Here is a 14,610-nt window from a genome sequence, read left to right on the forward strand (position 1 = left end):
TTTGGTAAACCTGAGTAAGTTTTTGCCAGGCAAGTTTAGAAAATCTTGTGACTGGCAGTGTTCCCTGGTTGAATTCACAGCATTTGTTGCCGGCCTATGAACAGGATGTTGGCCCGTTCTAGGCGAGTCTGAATGAATGAGACTAGCTTGTTCAGCAGGCATGGTCCGAAGGTAACAGCTAAAAGTAGCATTGCCAATGGACCTATTAGGGTAGAAATCAGGGTGGTTAGCCATGGTGATTGATTGAACCAGGACTCGAACCAACCCTGTTGTGCTTCCCTGTCTTTCTGTCTCTGAGCCAGTCTGTTTTGGAGTTCCGCCATGGAGTCTCTTACGACTCCCGTGTGGTCCCCGTAGAAGCAGCACTCCTCTTTCAAGGTGGCACACAGGCCTCCTTGCTGCATGAACAGGAAGTCCAGTCCTCGCCTGTTCTGCAAGACCACTTCTGAGAGTGAGGAGACTGACTTCTCTAGAAAGGAAATGGATTTTTCGATCCTTTGCAGGTCCTCATCGATGGTCATTTGCAGCTGGGACAGTCCTTGGCGTTGAGCCGCTAGGGCTGAGACGCCCGTGGCCGTTTCGGCTGCTCCTAGGCCGAGCAGCATTGCGATAGTTATACCTGTTATTATGTCTCTTTTGTGGAGCCGGCTAGGTTCCTCAAAAAGGTGGTACACTTCTTCGTCTGAGTGGTACAGGACCCTAGGAACAACCAGAACTTGCACACAAACGTCGTTAGAGTCGTTGAATTTGGCAAGGAACACACAGGGACTCACTCCAGATCGCTGGCAAACCCACATCCCAGATGCGGATGGGACTACCCACTTATTGTTTTTCCTGTTGGGCTTGACAACTTTGGTGCAGACGTTGCCTTTCCACCTAGCTAGGGTTGCATTGCCAAAGCATCTGCCCTGGCCTGTGACTTGACTCAGGGTGATTCCTTTGCAGGGGGTATCCCATCTGCACTGGTGAGGGGCATCGTCTGTGGAGTAACTGAAGGGAGTGCTTAAAGCGACTCCTTCGTAAAAGGGGGGTTTGACATCGTAACAAAGCCAGCAGGATTCGGTTAGGTTAGGGTTGGATTCGTTCAGGGATAGAAAGGTAGCTTCTAGCATACGAAGGATTGGGTCTGAGTTCAACCCGGCTGAGCGGCCTATCTGAAAGGCTTCCGCATGGCCGGTTGGGATATTGGTGAGCTTTGTGGGCAAGGCTTTGGGGTAGGTCATGTTTCTCCCTTTCTGCGCACTTTTAATCACTTTGTTGGGTTCAACCGCTTGGGGTGCCGACGGTTGGAGCCTGATATTTCGCACACTCACCCTCTCTTTCGACTCTTTAAGGACTACTGTCCACGTTCTGCCTATGGCCCAACTAGGGTGATCTGGCTGCAAAACCGTCATGTTATAGTCAGTGCATTTCCGAATTTTAGGGATTTTATGGCGATTTCGATAGAAACTTCCCTGGAGGAAGACGGGTGTTTTGCAGCCGCTTGGTGCCCAGGTGAACTGGAAGAATTTGTCGGGCTCTTGTGGATCCCACCCAGGCCCTGACGGCCTAGCATCTGTAACTAGGGTTTTGCAGCCCCAGTGCCCACAATATCCCCACCATGGGTGATTGCAGTAGCTTTTTCCCGGGTTTGAAGCTGGGCACCAGTAGGATAGGTACTTGTGAGTGGCATGTGGGGAATAGGGGTCTACCTTTGGTAGTCCTGGAAACAGGTCGGTAATGCGGAGCACGAAGGATGAGGCGTTCGGTGTGGTGATTTCTTTGAGCACCTTGTCACTACTAAGGTGTCGCATGACCCACCTGAATGGCTGATGGGGGTAGTGGTCTGGGCTGGCTTGCCCTCTGGCGACAAGCCCCAACAGCAAAATCACACAGAAACACCGTTGATGCTTGGGTCTCACCCGCGCGGGTCTCTCGGGCGCTGCCTGGCGGCTTGGTGGTCTGTCACTTTCCTCTGGAACGGGGATGTACGTGTCACGAGGACGTCCCACGAGCATGTCCTGTAAACAGAAATGGGCAACTCTCGTCAGTCTCATTCTGCTCGTTGTGAAGGTCGGGCTTGATTGACTTAAGTGGACACCACCTGATTTTGCCGTCCTTTTTTACAGCTGCGTACCCTCGCCCCGTGAGCATCAACCTCCAGCCCCATTCCCATTCGCCTAGCTCATTTCTAATTACTACCCGCAGGCCCTCCTCTAGCGCTCGGGTGGCCCAGTGCTTTTGGATGGGACTGTTTGTTTCATCTCCCCTAGGGAATTGATTCAGTGCTAGCAAAGCGGTTGCCAGTATACGCCCCTGATCTCCTGGGAGAATGGAACTGGCAAAGCCCTCTTCTTTCGCCAACACTTCTAGCTTGGTTTTCAGGGTCTGTTTTGCTCACTCAACTATGGCCTGCCCGGTACTGTTATACGGGATACCTTGCACTAATGTGATGCCCCATTTTGAGGTAAATTCTTGCACTGGTTTGGAGGTGAAGTTGGAACCATTGTCAGTTTTGATCTGCTTGGGGATACCAACCCAAGCCATGACTGTCAGCCAGTGTTGAACTGTGGCCTTGGTGTTAGTTTTGGGGTGCTGTGTGGCTATGATCATTCCGCTATAAGTGTCCACTGTCACTGCAAGCCATGCTCGGGGCTTCAGCAGTTGACACAAGGTGAAGTTTGACTGCCAGATCTCTGAAGGCTTGAGACCTCTTGGGAGGACCCCACAGGTCCATAGGGGTGACTTCTGGCAATGAGGGCAGGTGGCTACCACATGTTTCGCGTCTGCTGTCAAGATTTCACATTTCTTCGCCAGTGCTTTGGCTCTGATGTGGAGCGACTCGTGCAGTTGACGAGCTTCCTGCAATGTCCATACGCCTTTTGTTGCGGCATCCGCTTTGTCATTGCCGATCTGGAAATAACCTTTGGCTAGGTTGTGACTGTTGATGTGAATGACTAACACAGTGCCCTGTCACGAGGAGAGTGCTTCTTCCAGCATTAGGGCTGCTGCTGATGTTGACACTCCTCGTCCTGCCATGGCTAGGCAGAGCCTTGCCACGAATATAGAGTCAGTTACTATGTTGAGGTGTTCTTCTTGGAAGAGTCCACACACCAATACCACTGCTGCTGCCTCCAGTTGTTGCACTGACAGTGTGGGGCCACATGCTTTGACGCAATGCCATTGTTCTCCTGCCTGCCACACTGCTGTTGCACTGGAAGTCATGGAGGAAGCATCTGTGAAGACCGTTGGTCCTGGCTGCGGTTGGTCCTTGACCTTTGGCACCATGTCCATGTCAACAATGGTCAGCAGCTGAGTCCAGGGTGGTCTGCCAGAATAGGAGATTTCTCCTCTGAAGCCGGTGAGAGCAAGGGCTAGGTACTCCGATATTGTGGCTGACTCCGTGGTCGGTTGCTTGCGGAAAGGAAGGTGGGTGCTTGTCGGCTCGGTTCCTAGGTGTTTCAAGGCAAGTTTCCTGCCTTTCACGATGAGGTTAGCGATGCATTTGATTCCCGGGGAAAATGCACGAGCAGGTCTTCCGAGGACCACCCATTGGATTGGTTGGGACTTTTCAGAAGGTCCTTGGGCCAGTGCTCCCACTCCCCCTTTCGGTGTAAAGTAGACGTATAGGTCCAGCGGCATGGCTGGGTTCCACCTGGCAAGTGTGCAGTGGACATCTGGCTTTCAATGAAGTCGAGGGAGCTCGTTGCTCGCGGTGTCAGTTCCTTGGGTTCCCAGGGGTGCTTTCCTTTCAGGAGGTCATATAAAGGGTCCCTGACCTCGGGAGGAATTAGGACGATGTTGTGAAGCCACTGCAGCAATCCCACCAGGCGTTGCATGTCATGGAGCGTCTTGATGTCTCAAAGGACCTTCACCTTGGGGGGGGGTCACGTAGGAGCTTGTGATCCCCACTCCCAGGAAGGTCACGCAAGGTCCTCTCTTGATCTTTGCGCTCGCGATCTCGAAGCCGTTGGCCTGAAGGGTTTCCGTGATTGTGGACACCAGGTGATCTACTTGGCTTGCCGAAGGTGCAGTGACTAGGATGTCGTCCATGTATCCAATGATGGTCGCAGTGGGGTAGGAGTGTCGGACCGGCATTAGTGCTTTGTCCATGGTGATTTGGCATATGACAGGGCTGTCTACTAGGCCATGTGGCAATACTCACCATTGGAAGCAAGGGTTGGGCCGCTCGCCGTTTCGATACACAACGAAAAAGGCAAATTGTTCTTTGTCCTCAGGGTGCAGGGGTATCGAAAAGAAACAGTCTTTGATGTCCAGCACTGCGCATGGCTGCCCTGTGGGGATGGCTGAGTTCGTGGGTAGCAGTGTCTGAACTGGACCCATGGGTCGGATTGTCTTGTTCACTTATCTCAGGTCGTGGATGAGGCGATAACCTTCTCCAGACCTTTTGGGGATCACGAATACAGGGGTGTTCCATAGGCTGATGGAGGGTTCTGTGTGACCCTTTTGCTGTTCGCGATCAACCAGTTCCAGCAAGGCTGCCGCTCGAGGCTCTGTCAGGGGCCACTGCTCGACCCATACGGGGTCTAATGATTTCCAAGTCAATTTGATTGGCAGCGGAGGGTGTACGGCCGTGGCCCTCAGGATAAATTTGTAATCCTGACTCCTAACATAGCAAGGACGTCCCTTCCTATCAGGGGTGCAGAATTTTGCCAAATGTAGGGGTAGATTGCTACTGTCTGTTCTGGTCCCTTTTTCGTGTGAAGTGTTATAGCCACCAGCTGGGTGCTTTTCCACGCCCGGGACTGCCCTCCCACTCTGTTCGCTGGAGGGACTTCTTTGAATTGCCAATGTCCGGGCCAATATGCTTGGGGAAAAATTGTGCAGTCTGATCCCATGTCCGCCCAAAACTGAAACCCTATGACGTGCGGATCTTGACTACCATAAAGGCGGCATGTCCCCCAAACCATCAGGGGTTCCTTCCCTGATTTCATGGCCAGGGCCACCCAGGGGTCCCGCTCTGGGGTGTCCCCTGCTGGTCCTGTGCCACCGGCGCGGCTTGTGGCGGTGGGGGTTTGCGAAAGTATTACTGGCGGTGCTGCACAACTCTGCCATTGCGCTGTTGGTGGGCATGCGAAACTGACTGCTCCCTGTGGGGGCATGGGGTATGAGGGTCCCCTGCCCCACTGGGGGTTGCTGTAGCTGGGCCGTTGCATGTTGCATATCCCTATCTACCACATCGGTCCCCTCGCAGCAGTCCAGAACCGCGGTGCTCGGAGGGCCACAGATGCTTCGGGGCTCTGAGCTGTCGGGCCCCATCGCACACACACTTCTTTTGCTTGCCTCCTACTCCTGCCTCCGGCTTTACTGACTGATGCTCCTCCACACTGTTTGGTCCTAGGCTGCTGCCGACCGCTCCAGATAGGGCCAGATATCCCGGAGGCCCTCAGTTGTCTTCGGGTGTGGCCTGTCCCGGACCAGTCCCCAAGACTGGTATGAATGGCACGTGATCAGCTCTTTAGTGATTTCAGCTTTACTGGAAACAGTCTATGTAGGGGACCCATGGGGTGTGTGCACACCACCGCTCCTCCCGAGATGGTGAGGAGGAGGAAGAGGAGGAGGTCAGCTCCATCAGCCAGCAGAGCTGGATCTTCTTTCCTCACAAGAGTCTCTGAGTAGGTGCCTCTTGGCATCAGGTTCATAGTCTTTATACTGCTCTTGGCCTGCTCTGGTTAGGCTGACAAAGGTGAAAAGTTTTGACAAGGGTCTTTGATACTGTCTTATGTTCTCTCTGTTTAGAGGTGTTATTTTGATTCTTTATTTGCAAGGTTGGTCATTGTTTTAGGGATTTTTGTTATGTAATCCTTTTCTGCTAAGTCCTATGGGAGTTTCATATTTGCTTATTAGGTGACATAATCATCTTCTTTATGGTCTCGGATCCTTCACCATTTTAGATAAGAGTGGGAGCAGCGGGGGTAATACCCAACCATAAGGAGATTTACATAATTATAAAACTTTTAACAAGCAACTAATAACTAACATTGGAACTTTACATAACTATAAGACATTAAACAAACAATCTAGAACTGTCATTGGAACTTTATATTAACTCCTTGAACAATGTATTCTCAACAACATTGTGGGAAGTTGTGGAACCAAGGGGACAATTGTGGCACTGTTGGGGCCCATGGAACCAAGGAGCCAGTGTGGAAACCAGAGTCGGCTGTGAGCCTGTGGGGTGTAACAACCCAGAACACTGAAATGCTGGAGGCAACCAAAGGCTCCTTTACTCGTGTTTGGTGCACTGGTGAAACACCAGCCAGATATGCACAAGAGGTCAAAATGACACAAAATTTTACTGGCAAAGTACTAAAAATCAAGAAACTTTGGAAGAGGTTTCAATGCAACATCCAATTACACAGAAAACGTTTATCATAGCAGTAACTTCATTAATTTAGCTCATTTCACCTAGAAACCTTTAAACACGTAAGCTGTTGAGGTACCCAAAAATGTTATATATAAAGAGCATTAGAAGGAGAAAAGAGAGAGACAGAAAGACAGAAGCTCTATAGAAAGACACGCATATGACTATCAGTTTCGAGGGTTCCAGTGTGGGTGAGATACAAAACCCAGGAGAAGGCAGAGTCCATACCAGGGGCTGACCTTTTGCTTGGTGTTTTTAAGCCCCCAGGCCTTTGTGAGCCTCCCCCCAGGTGGGATTTCTGATTGCTTGGGCAATCAGGGCTGGGTTAGCACTGTCCCCACTGTGTGACTGATTGACAGCTCATCCCACAGTGTCTCAGGACATTGATCTCATCCAGCCTCTGACCCAGTGACCATGGTGACACTGGGAAACCTCATGCAACCATGGGTCAGTTGTGACCAGGTGGGTCCAAGGACACAATGGTGACACTGGGGAACCTCACGGAACAATGGGTCAGTTGTGACAATGTGGGTCTGTTCAAGATTGCAATGCAAGACGTTTTCTATTACCATCTGTATGGCAGATTATCTTTTGTCAAGTGGGCAGTTTGCCTTATCTCTCTCTTTGAGTGACCACAATCACTCCTCCCTTGGGAGGGGACATCTGCTGATAACAGACTATTGAATGTCTCTGCATGACTGATAAGAACTATAACATCCCATTGAGAGATGTGATCCCAGAGGGAGGAGCCAAGCATTGCTACCCAGATATAATCCAGAGGTTTTTGAGACACCAGCACGGCTTTCTCCACGGGATTCCCCAGAAAAACAGCAGCTGTCTCTTCTCCCATTGGGTCTTCGGAGGAAGAATACATCCTTCTCTACAGATCCCCCTTGCTCCAACAGAACCACACCTGACACTTCAGGAGGTCTGCAGCCACATTTCTAATTGGACTGCCACCAACATCCTGACCCACAGGGTGTCAGGTTGGGTTCTGACTCTGTCAGTGTTGTTCTAGTGTACTGTACTGTTTATTTTATCATCTTATTTTTTCCTTTCCCTGTTAAAGAACTGTTATTTCCTGTTCCCATATTTTTGCCCGAGAGCCCCTTAATTTAAAATTTATAGCAATTGAGAGGGGTGGGGAGGATTTACATTCTCCATTTCAGGGGTGGCTTCTGCCTTCCTTAGCAGACTCCTGTCTTTGTAAACCAAGACAGTATTGATGACATTGACAGGGTCTATGCTGTGGGTATTGATCACAATGAGAGGGTCAATGCTGTGGGTATTGATCACACTGGCAGGGTCCCACTGTGGGTATTGATCACACTGACAGGGTCAATGGTGTGGGTATTGATCACAATGAGAGGGTCTATGCTGGGGTATTGATCACACTGGCAGGGTCCCACTGTGGGTATTGATCACACTGGCAGTGTCCCACTGTGGGTATTGATCACACTGACAGGGTCCCACTGTGGGTATTGATCACAATGAGAGGGTCAATGCTGTGGGTATTGATCACACTGACAGGGTCAATGCTGGTTGTGCTGTAGGGGACACACTCTTGGGGTGGGCACTGGTCCCACTGTGAATAAATGTTGGGCAGGATGGAAGTTTTGCAAGGAACTCTCACAGATATGTATGCATGGCAGAATGATTTTTAAATGTAGAATCTGATGAAGGAATAGAAATGAAAGCAAGTTTTGATATAGAAGAAAAGAATTGCTGAGCCAGTCTTACTGGATAACCAAGAAGGCAAAGAGCATATTTGTTGGAAGGGGTTTTTATGACTTAGAGCAAAGGATAAACCCACCTCCAACAAGAAGATGTTTTTACCAAGCAGGAAGATAGCACAGGCAAACAAGGCAGCAAAGCTGCAAGTAGAAAAAAGGTCTCAGAATTTTCCACTGCAAGAAAACTGAAAAACAACTTCTAGCTTAAATTGTAATGTACTAACTTTTAGTGATTGGAGAACTGTAACATGAATATGTTAATTGTAGTGGTATGATAGGTTATAGATAACATTTAAGGTGTAGATTGGGTCTACTCTGTTAGGATGCTCATCATAGAAGAGTGTATAATATAATAAAAGTAAACAAATATAATAAATAGATAAGAAAATATATCATAGAACTCTTTTTGGAAATATATAACTAAAAATATAAAATATAAATATATTAAAATATTAGCAAGAAATTAAAATAATGAATACATTAAAAATAAAAAATAAAATGAAAATATATTATTAAAATAAAATAATTATTTAAAAATATAATAAACGTATATAATATATGCAAAACCAAAGGGTCTCCAGGTCTGCCTGCAGCTGGAGCTGACTGCTGTGGGCACAGCTCAGTCACCCTCGGCCCTGGACTGCTGTGACACCTTGGATGGAAGAAACTGCATTTTGTGTACAATAAACTGCATTTTGTACACAATAAACTGCATTTTGGGTACGATAAACTACATTTTGTGTACAACAAACTGCATTTTGGATATAATAAATTGCATTTTGTATACAATAAACTGCATTTTGTGTACAATAGACTGCATTTTGTATATAATAAACTGCATTTTAACTGCATTTTGTGTACAATAAACTGCATTTTGGAGAGCAGCCTGGAGTTCCACATCCCTCATTTACAGGTGTGGGTGATAAAGATGAAGCTGATGATGATGATGATGGTGTGAGCAGTGTCATGGTGATGCTGTCAGTGGTGTTGGATGAGGAGGATATGAGAAAAGCACCCATGAACACACAGAGTTGCTTTGCTGAAGGGTTTATTGATTATTGATAATTGAATACTGATTATCAATAATTGATTATCAATTATCGATTATCAATTGTTCCAGGGCCATTCCCAGGCTCCCAGGGTGGCTCTCCAGGGATGATCAAATCCTGATGGCCTGACAGGGACAGGAGCTGAGTGTGACCCCAGGGTGACCCCAGGGTGACCCCAGTGTGTCTCCAGAGCCCCCCAGAGACACCCAAACCCCCCCAGAGCCCCCCAGGACCATCCCAAACTGGGGCAGGCGGGGGGGATACTGGGGGCTCTGGGATGTCCTCAGTGCCATCCCCAGCACAGAGGACGCTCTGAGCCCAGGACTGGTCTATACTGGGATGCACTGGTCTTTACTGGGATGCACTGGGGTTCAGTGGGATGCACACTGGTCTGTACTGGTCCATACTGGGATGCCCCCAGTGCCATCCCCAGCACAGCTCCAGGTACGCACTTCAGCCCTCTGCACTCCGAAGCCTTTGGGTTTCTGCAGAGAGGGGGCAGAGGGCACTGGGGTCACCACGGGGCCACCGGGGTCACTGAGGGGTCACCAGCCCAGCCGGGCGGGGGGCCCAGCTGACCCCCTGTATCCCCCAGTTCCCCCCAGTTCCCCTCATTCCATCCCGGTCCATCCCAGTTCCCCCCAACTCCCCCCAGTCCATCCAAGTTCCCCCCCCAGTTACCCCAGTTCCCCCCAGTCCATCCCAGTCCATCCCAGTATCTCCCAGTTCCCCCCAGTTCTGCTCAGTTCATCCCAGGATTCCCCAGTTCCCCTAGTATCACAGAATTTTCAAGACTGGAAGAGACCTATAAGATCATCTAGTCCAGCCGATGTTCTAACTGTTCAACTAGATCATGGCAGCAAGTGCTTTTTTCCTTTCCCTGTTAAAGAACTGTTATTTCCTGTTCCCATATTTTTGCCTGAGAGCCCCTTAATTTAAAATTTATAGCAATTGAGAGGGGTGGGGAGGATTTACATTCTCCATTTCAGGGGTGGCTTCTGCCTTCCTTAGCAGACTCCTGTCTTTGCAAACCAAGACAGTATTGATGACATTGACAGGGTCTATGCTGTGGGTATTGATCACAATGAGAGGGTCAATGCTGGGGTATTGATCACACTGGCAGGGTCCCACTGTGGGTATTGATCACACTGACAGGGTCCCACTGTGGGTATTGATCACAATGAGAGGGTCAATGCTGTGGGTATTGATCACACTGACAGGGTCAATGCTGGTTCTGCTGTAGGGGACACACTCTTGGGGTGGGCACTGGTCCCACTGTGAATAAATGTTGGGCAGGATGGAAGTTTTGCAAGGAACTCTCACAGGTATGTATGCATGGCAGAATGATTTTTAAATGTAGAATCTGATGAAGGAATAGAAATGAAAGCAAGTTTTGATATAGAAGAAAAGAATCACCGAGCCAGTCTTACTGGATAACCAAGAAGGCAAAGAGCGTATTTGTTAGAAGGGGTTTTTATGACTTAGAGCAAAGGATAAACCCACCTCCAACAAGAAGATGTTTTTACCAAGCAGGAAGATAGCACAGGCAAACAAGGCAGCAAAGCTGCAAGTAGAAAAAAGGTCTCAGAATTTTCCACTGCAAGAAAACTGAAAAACAACTTCTAGTCTAAAATGTGATGTACTAACGTTTAGTGATTGGAGAACAGTAACATGAATATGGTAATTGTAGTGGTTATAACAGGCTATAGATAACAGTTAAGGAATAGATTGGGTCTACTGTATTAAGATGCTCAGCAAAGAAGAATATATAATATAATAAAAGTATATATATATAATAAATATATAAGAAAATTTATAATAAAACTATTAGCTGAAATATAAAACTAAAAATATTTTAAAATATATTAAAATAAATAATAATAAATTAAAATAATAAATAAGTAAATAAAATAAATTTTAAAAAATTTAAAAAAATATATTGAACTAAAATAAAAAATAAATTAAAAATATATAATAAACGTATATAATATATGCAAAACCAAAGGGTCTCCAGGCCTGTCTGCAGCTGGAGCTGACAGCTGCGGGCACAGCTCTGTCACCCACAGCCCTGGACTGCTGTGACACCTTGGATGGAATAAACTGCATTTTGTGTACAATAAACTGCATTTTGTACACAATAAACTGCATTTTGTATACAATAAACTGCATTTTGGGTACGATAAACCACATTTTGTGTACAACAAACTGCATTTTGTCTACAATAAACTGCATTTTGGAGAGCAGCCTGGAGTCCCACTTCCCTCATTCAGCTCTCACAGGTGTGGGTGATAAAGATGAAGCTGATGATGATGATGATGGTGTGAGCAGTGTCATGGTGACGCTGTCAGTGGTGTTGGATGAGGAAGATGTTGGTGATGGATGTCACCATAGTGTGGGTGCTGGGATATGTGGTGATGATGATGATGATGATGATGATGATGATGATGATGATGATGATGATGATGATGAAGGCACTGTGAGCAGTGTCCCAGCCTGCCCTGCCCAGGAAGGCAGAGGGAGCCCTGGGAGGCCCAGAGTGGCTTTGCTCAGGGTGGGGGAGAAACCAGAGACCCCCAGAGCTGGGTGAGGGGGGACAGGGACATGGGACAGACAGACGGACAGGGGACAGACACAGGGACAGACAGATGGACAGACATAGGGACAGGGAGAAGACACAGGGACAGGGACAGACACAGGGATAGATCAAAGGGACGGACAGAGGGACAGGGGACAGACACATGGACATGGGACCGACACAGGGACATAGACAGGGACAGATAGATGGAGAGGGGACAGACACAGGGACAGACAGGAGACAGACACAGGGACAGACAGACGGACAGCGGACAGACACAGGGATCGACAGAGGGACACAGACAGGGGACAGACACAGACACAGGGACAGACAGAGGGACAGGGGCACGAGCACACACCCATCCATATGAGAAAAGCACCCATGAACACACAGAGTTGCTTTGCTGAAGAGTTTATTGATTATTGATAATTGATTATTGATTATCAATCATTGATTATCAATTATCGATTATCGATTGTTCCAGGGCCATTCCCAGGCTCCCAGGGCACCTCTCCAGGGATGATCAAATCCTGACGGCCTGACAGGGACAGGAGCTGAGTGTGACCCCAGGGTGACCCCAGGGTGACCCCAGTGTGTCTCCAGAGCCCCCCAGAGACACCCAAACCCCCCCAGAGCCCCCGAGGACCATCCTGAACTGGGGCAAACTGGGGGGCACTGAGGAGTACAGGGATGTCCTCAGTGCCATCCCCAGCACAGAGGATGCTCTGAGCCCAGCACTGGTCTATACTGGGATGCACTGGGATGCACACTGGTCTATACTGGTCCATACTGGGATGCCCCCAGTGCCATCCCTAGCACAGCTCCAGGTACCCACCTCAGCCCTCTGCACTCCGAAGCCTTTGGGTTTCTGCACAGATGGGGCAGAGGGCACGGGAGTCACCATGGGGCCACCGGGGTCACTGAGGGGTCACCAGCCCAGCTGGGCGGAGGGGCCCAACTGGCCCCCAATATCCCCCAGTGTCCCCCAGTGTGCCCCAGTTCCCCCTCAGTATCCCCCAGTTTTCCCAGTTCCTCCAGTTCCCCCTCAGTATCCCCCAGTTCCCCCCAGTCCATCCCAGTTCCCCCCAATTCCCCCCAGTCCATCCAAGTTCCCCCCAGTATCCCCAGTTCCCCCCAGTCCATCCCAGTATCTTCCAGTTCCCCCCAGTTCTGCCCAGTTCATCCCAGTATTCCGCAGTTCCCTCCGTATCCCCCAGTCCATCCCAGTTCCTCCCCAGCCCATCCCAGTCCATTCCAGTTCCCCCAGTCCATCCCAGTCCATCCCAGTTCCCCCAGTCTCACCTTGATGCAGCCCCCAATGCCTCCCACGATCCCGGAATGCAGGGGCAGAGCAAAGGGGATTTGGGGGTTTAGGGATTAGGGATTTGGGGATTTGGGAATTTAGGAGTTTGGGGATTTGGGATTGGGGGATTGGGGATTTGGAGATTTGTGGGATTGGGGATTTGGAGATTTGGGGGGTTTGGGGATTTGGGGGCTGTACTGGGATGTCCTGGGCTATACTGGTACCCATCTGGCCATAACCGATGCCACCAATTTGCTGTGGGGAGAGCAGGAGATGTCCCCAACGTCACTGGGGTGTCCCCATTACCACTCAGTGCTCCCCAGTGCCCCCCAGTGCCCCCAGTGCCCCCCCAGTCCATCCCAGTATCTCCCAGTCCATCTCAGTCCATTCCAGTGCCCCCAGTGCCCCCATGCACATCTCATCCCAGCACAGATCACTCCGCTGCCCTCCATGTTAACCTGGGCAGGGACAGCAAAGTTTGGTCAGGGGATGGGATCAATGGGGAGCCCCAAAAGGATGAGATGGGATGGGATCCATGGAATGGATGGGATTTTTGGGGAGCCCCAACAAAATGGGATGGGATCAATGGGATCAATGGACAGGGATGGAATGGGATCAATGGGATCAATAGAATGGGATGGGGTGGGATTAAGGATGGGATCGGGAATCCCAAAGGAATGGGATGGGATCCATGGGATGTGATCCATGGGATGGATGGGATGGGATTTCTGGGGAGACCCCAGCCCTGAGCCCAGCCCAGGGCCCTGCAGCCTCACCTGGCTCTGAGCTGGCAGGCACAGCAGGATGGAGAAGAGCAGGGCCACGCTGAGCACAGCCACCTTCATCTTCCTCTGGCTCTGGGCAGCGCTGCCTGAGGCTGCAGCAGGTGAGGAGCACCTTTATCCCTGCCGGGACTCCTCCCTGCACCCTCCCTGCCAGCCCCCAGGCCAGAGCCCGGCTTGGCACAGCCCCAGCCCTGGCCACAAGCCCAGCCCTGGCACAGAGCCCATCCCACCCCATCTGTGGCACGGATCCAGCCCCCTCGCCCGGCATCCCTCCAGCTTCCTGCACGGGGCAGCTGCCCCTGGAAGGGCCCAGGCACCTGGGGGGCCAAGGGGGGCAGGCAGGGAGCCAAAGGCACCTGGGCACCCTGTGGGGACAAACCCCAGTCCAATGCAATCCATCCTCCAACAGCTCCCCAGTCTCGGGGTTTTGCTGCTCAGGGTGACCCCAGATGTGGCACAAAGTCTCTTTTCCCATCCTGGCAGTCAGAGGAGTCAGAGCTCTTCATTTCTCGTTCCCAAGGTTGTTTATTGTTTTTTATCTATAAAATTCTTTCTCTGCCTGCCCAGGTCCACTCAGCAAGACAGTCCAGGCACTCTACCTCCTTTGGGGTGATGTTCTATTTTTATATATTTTTATTTATACTTTATATATTTATATATTTTATAGATATTTATATATTACTATTTACACATATTTTATATGTTACAATTTTTACATATTTTTACATATTTATATATATCTTATATTTGTATTTTATTATTATATATTTATTTATATTTATAGATATAATGTTTTTATCT

Source organism: Melospiza melodia, unplaced genomic scaffold (assembly GCF_035770615.1).
Source record: "Melospiza melodia melodia isolate bMelMel2 unplaced genomic scaffold, bMelMel2.pri scaffold_51, whole genome shotgun sequence".
NCBI classification, from domain to species: Eukaryota; Metazoa; Chordata; class Aves; order Passeriformes; family Passerellidae; genus Melospiza; species Melospiza melodia.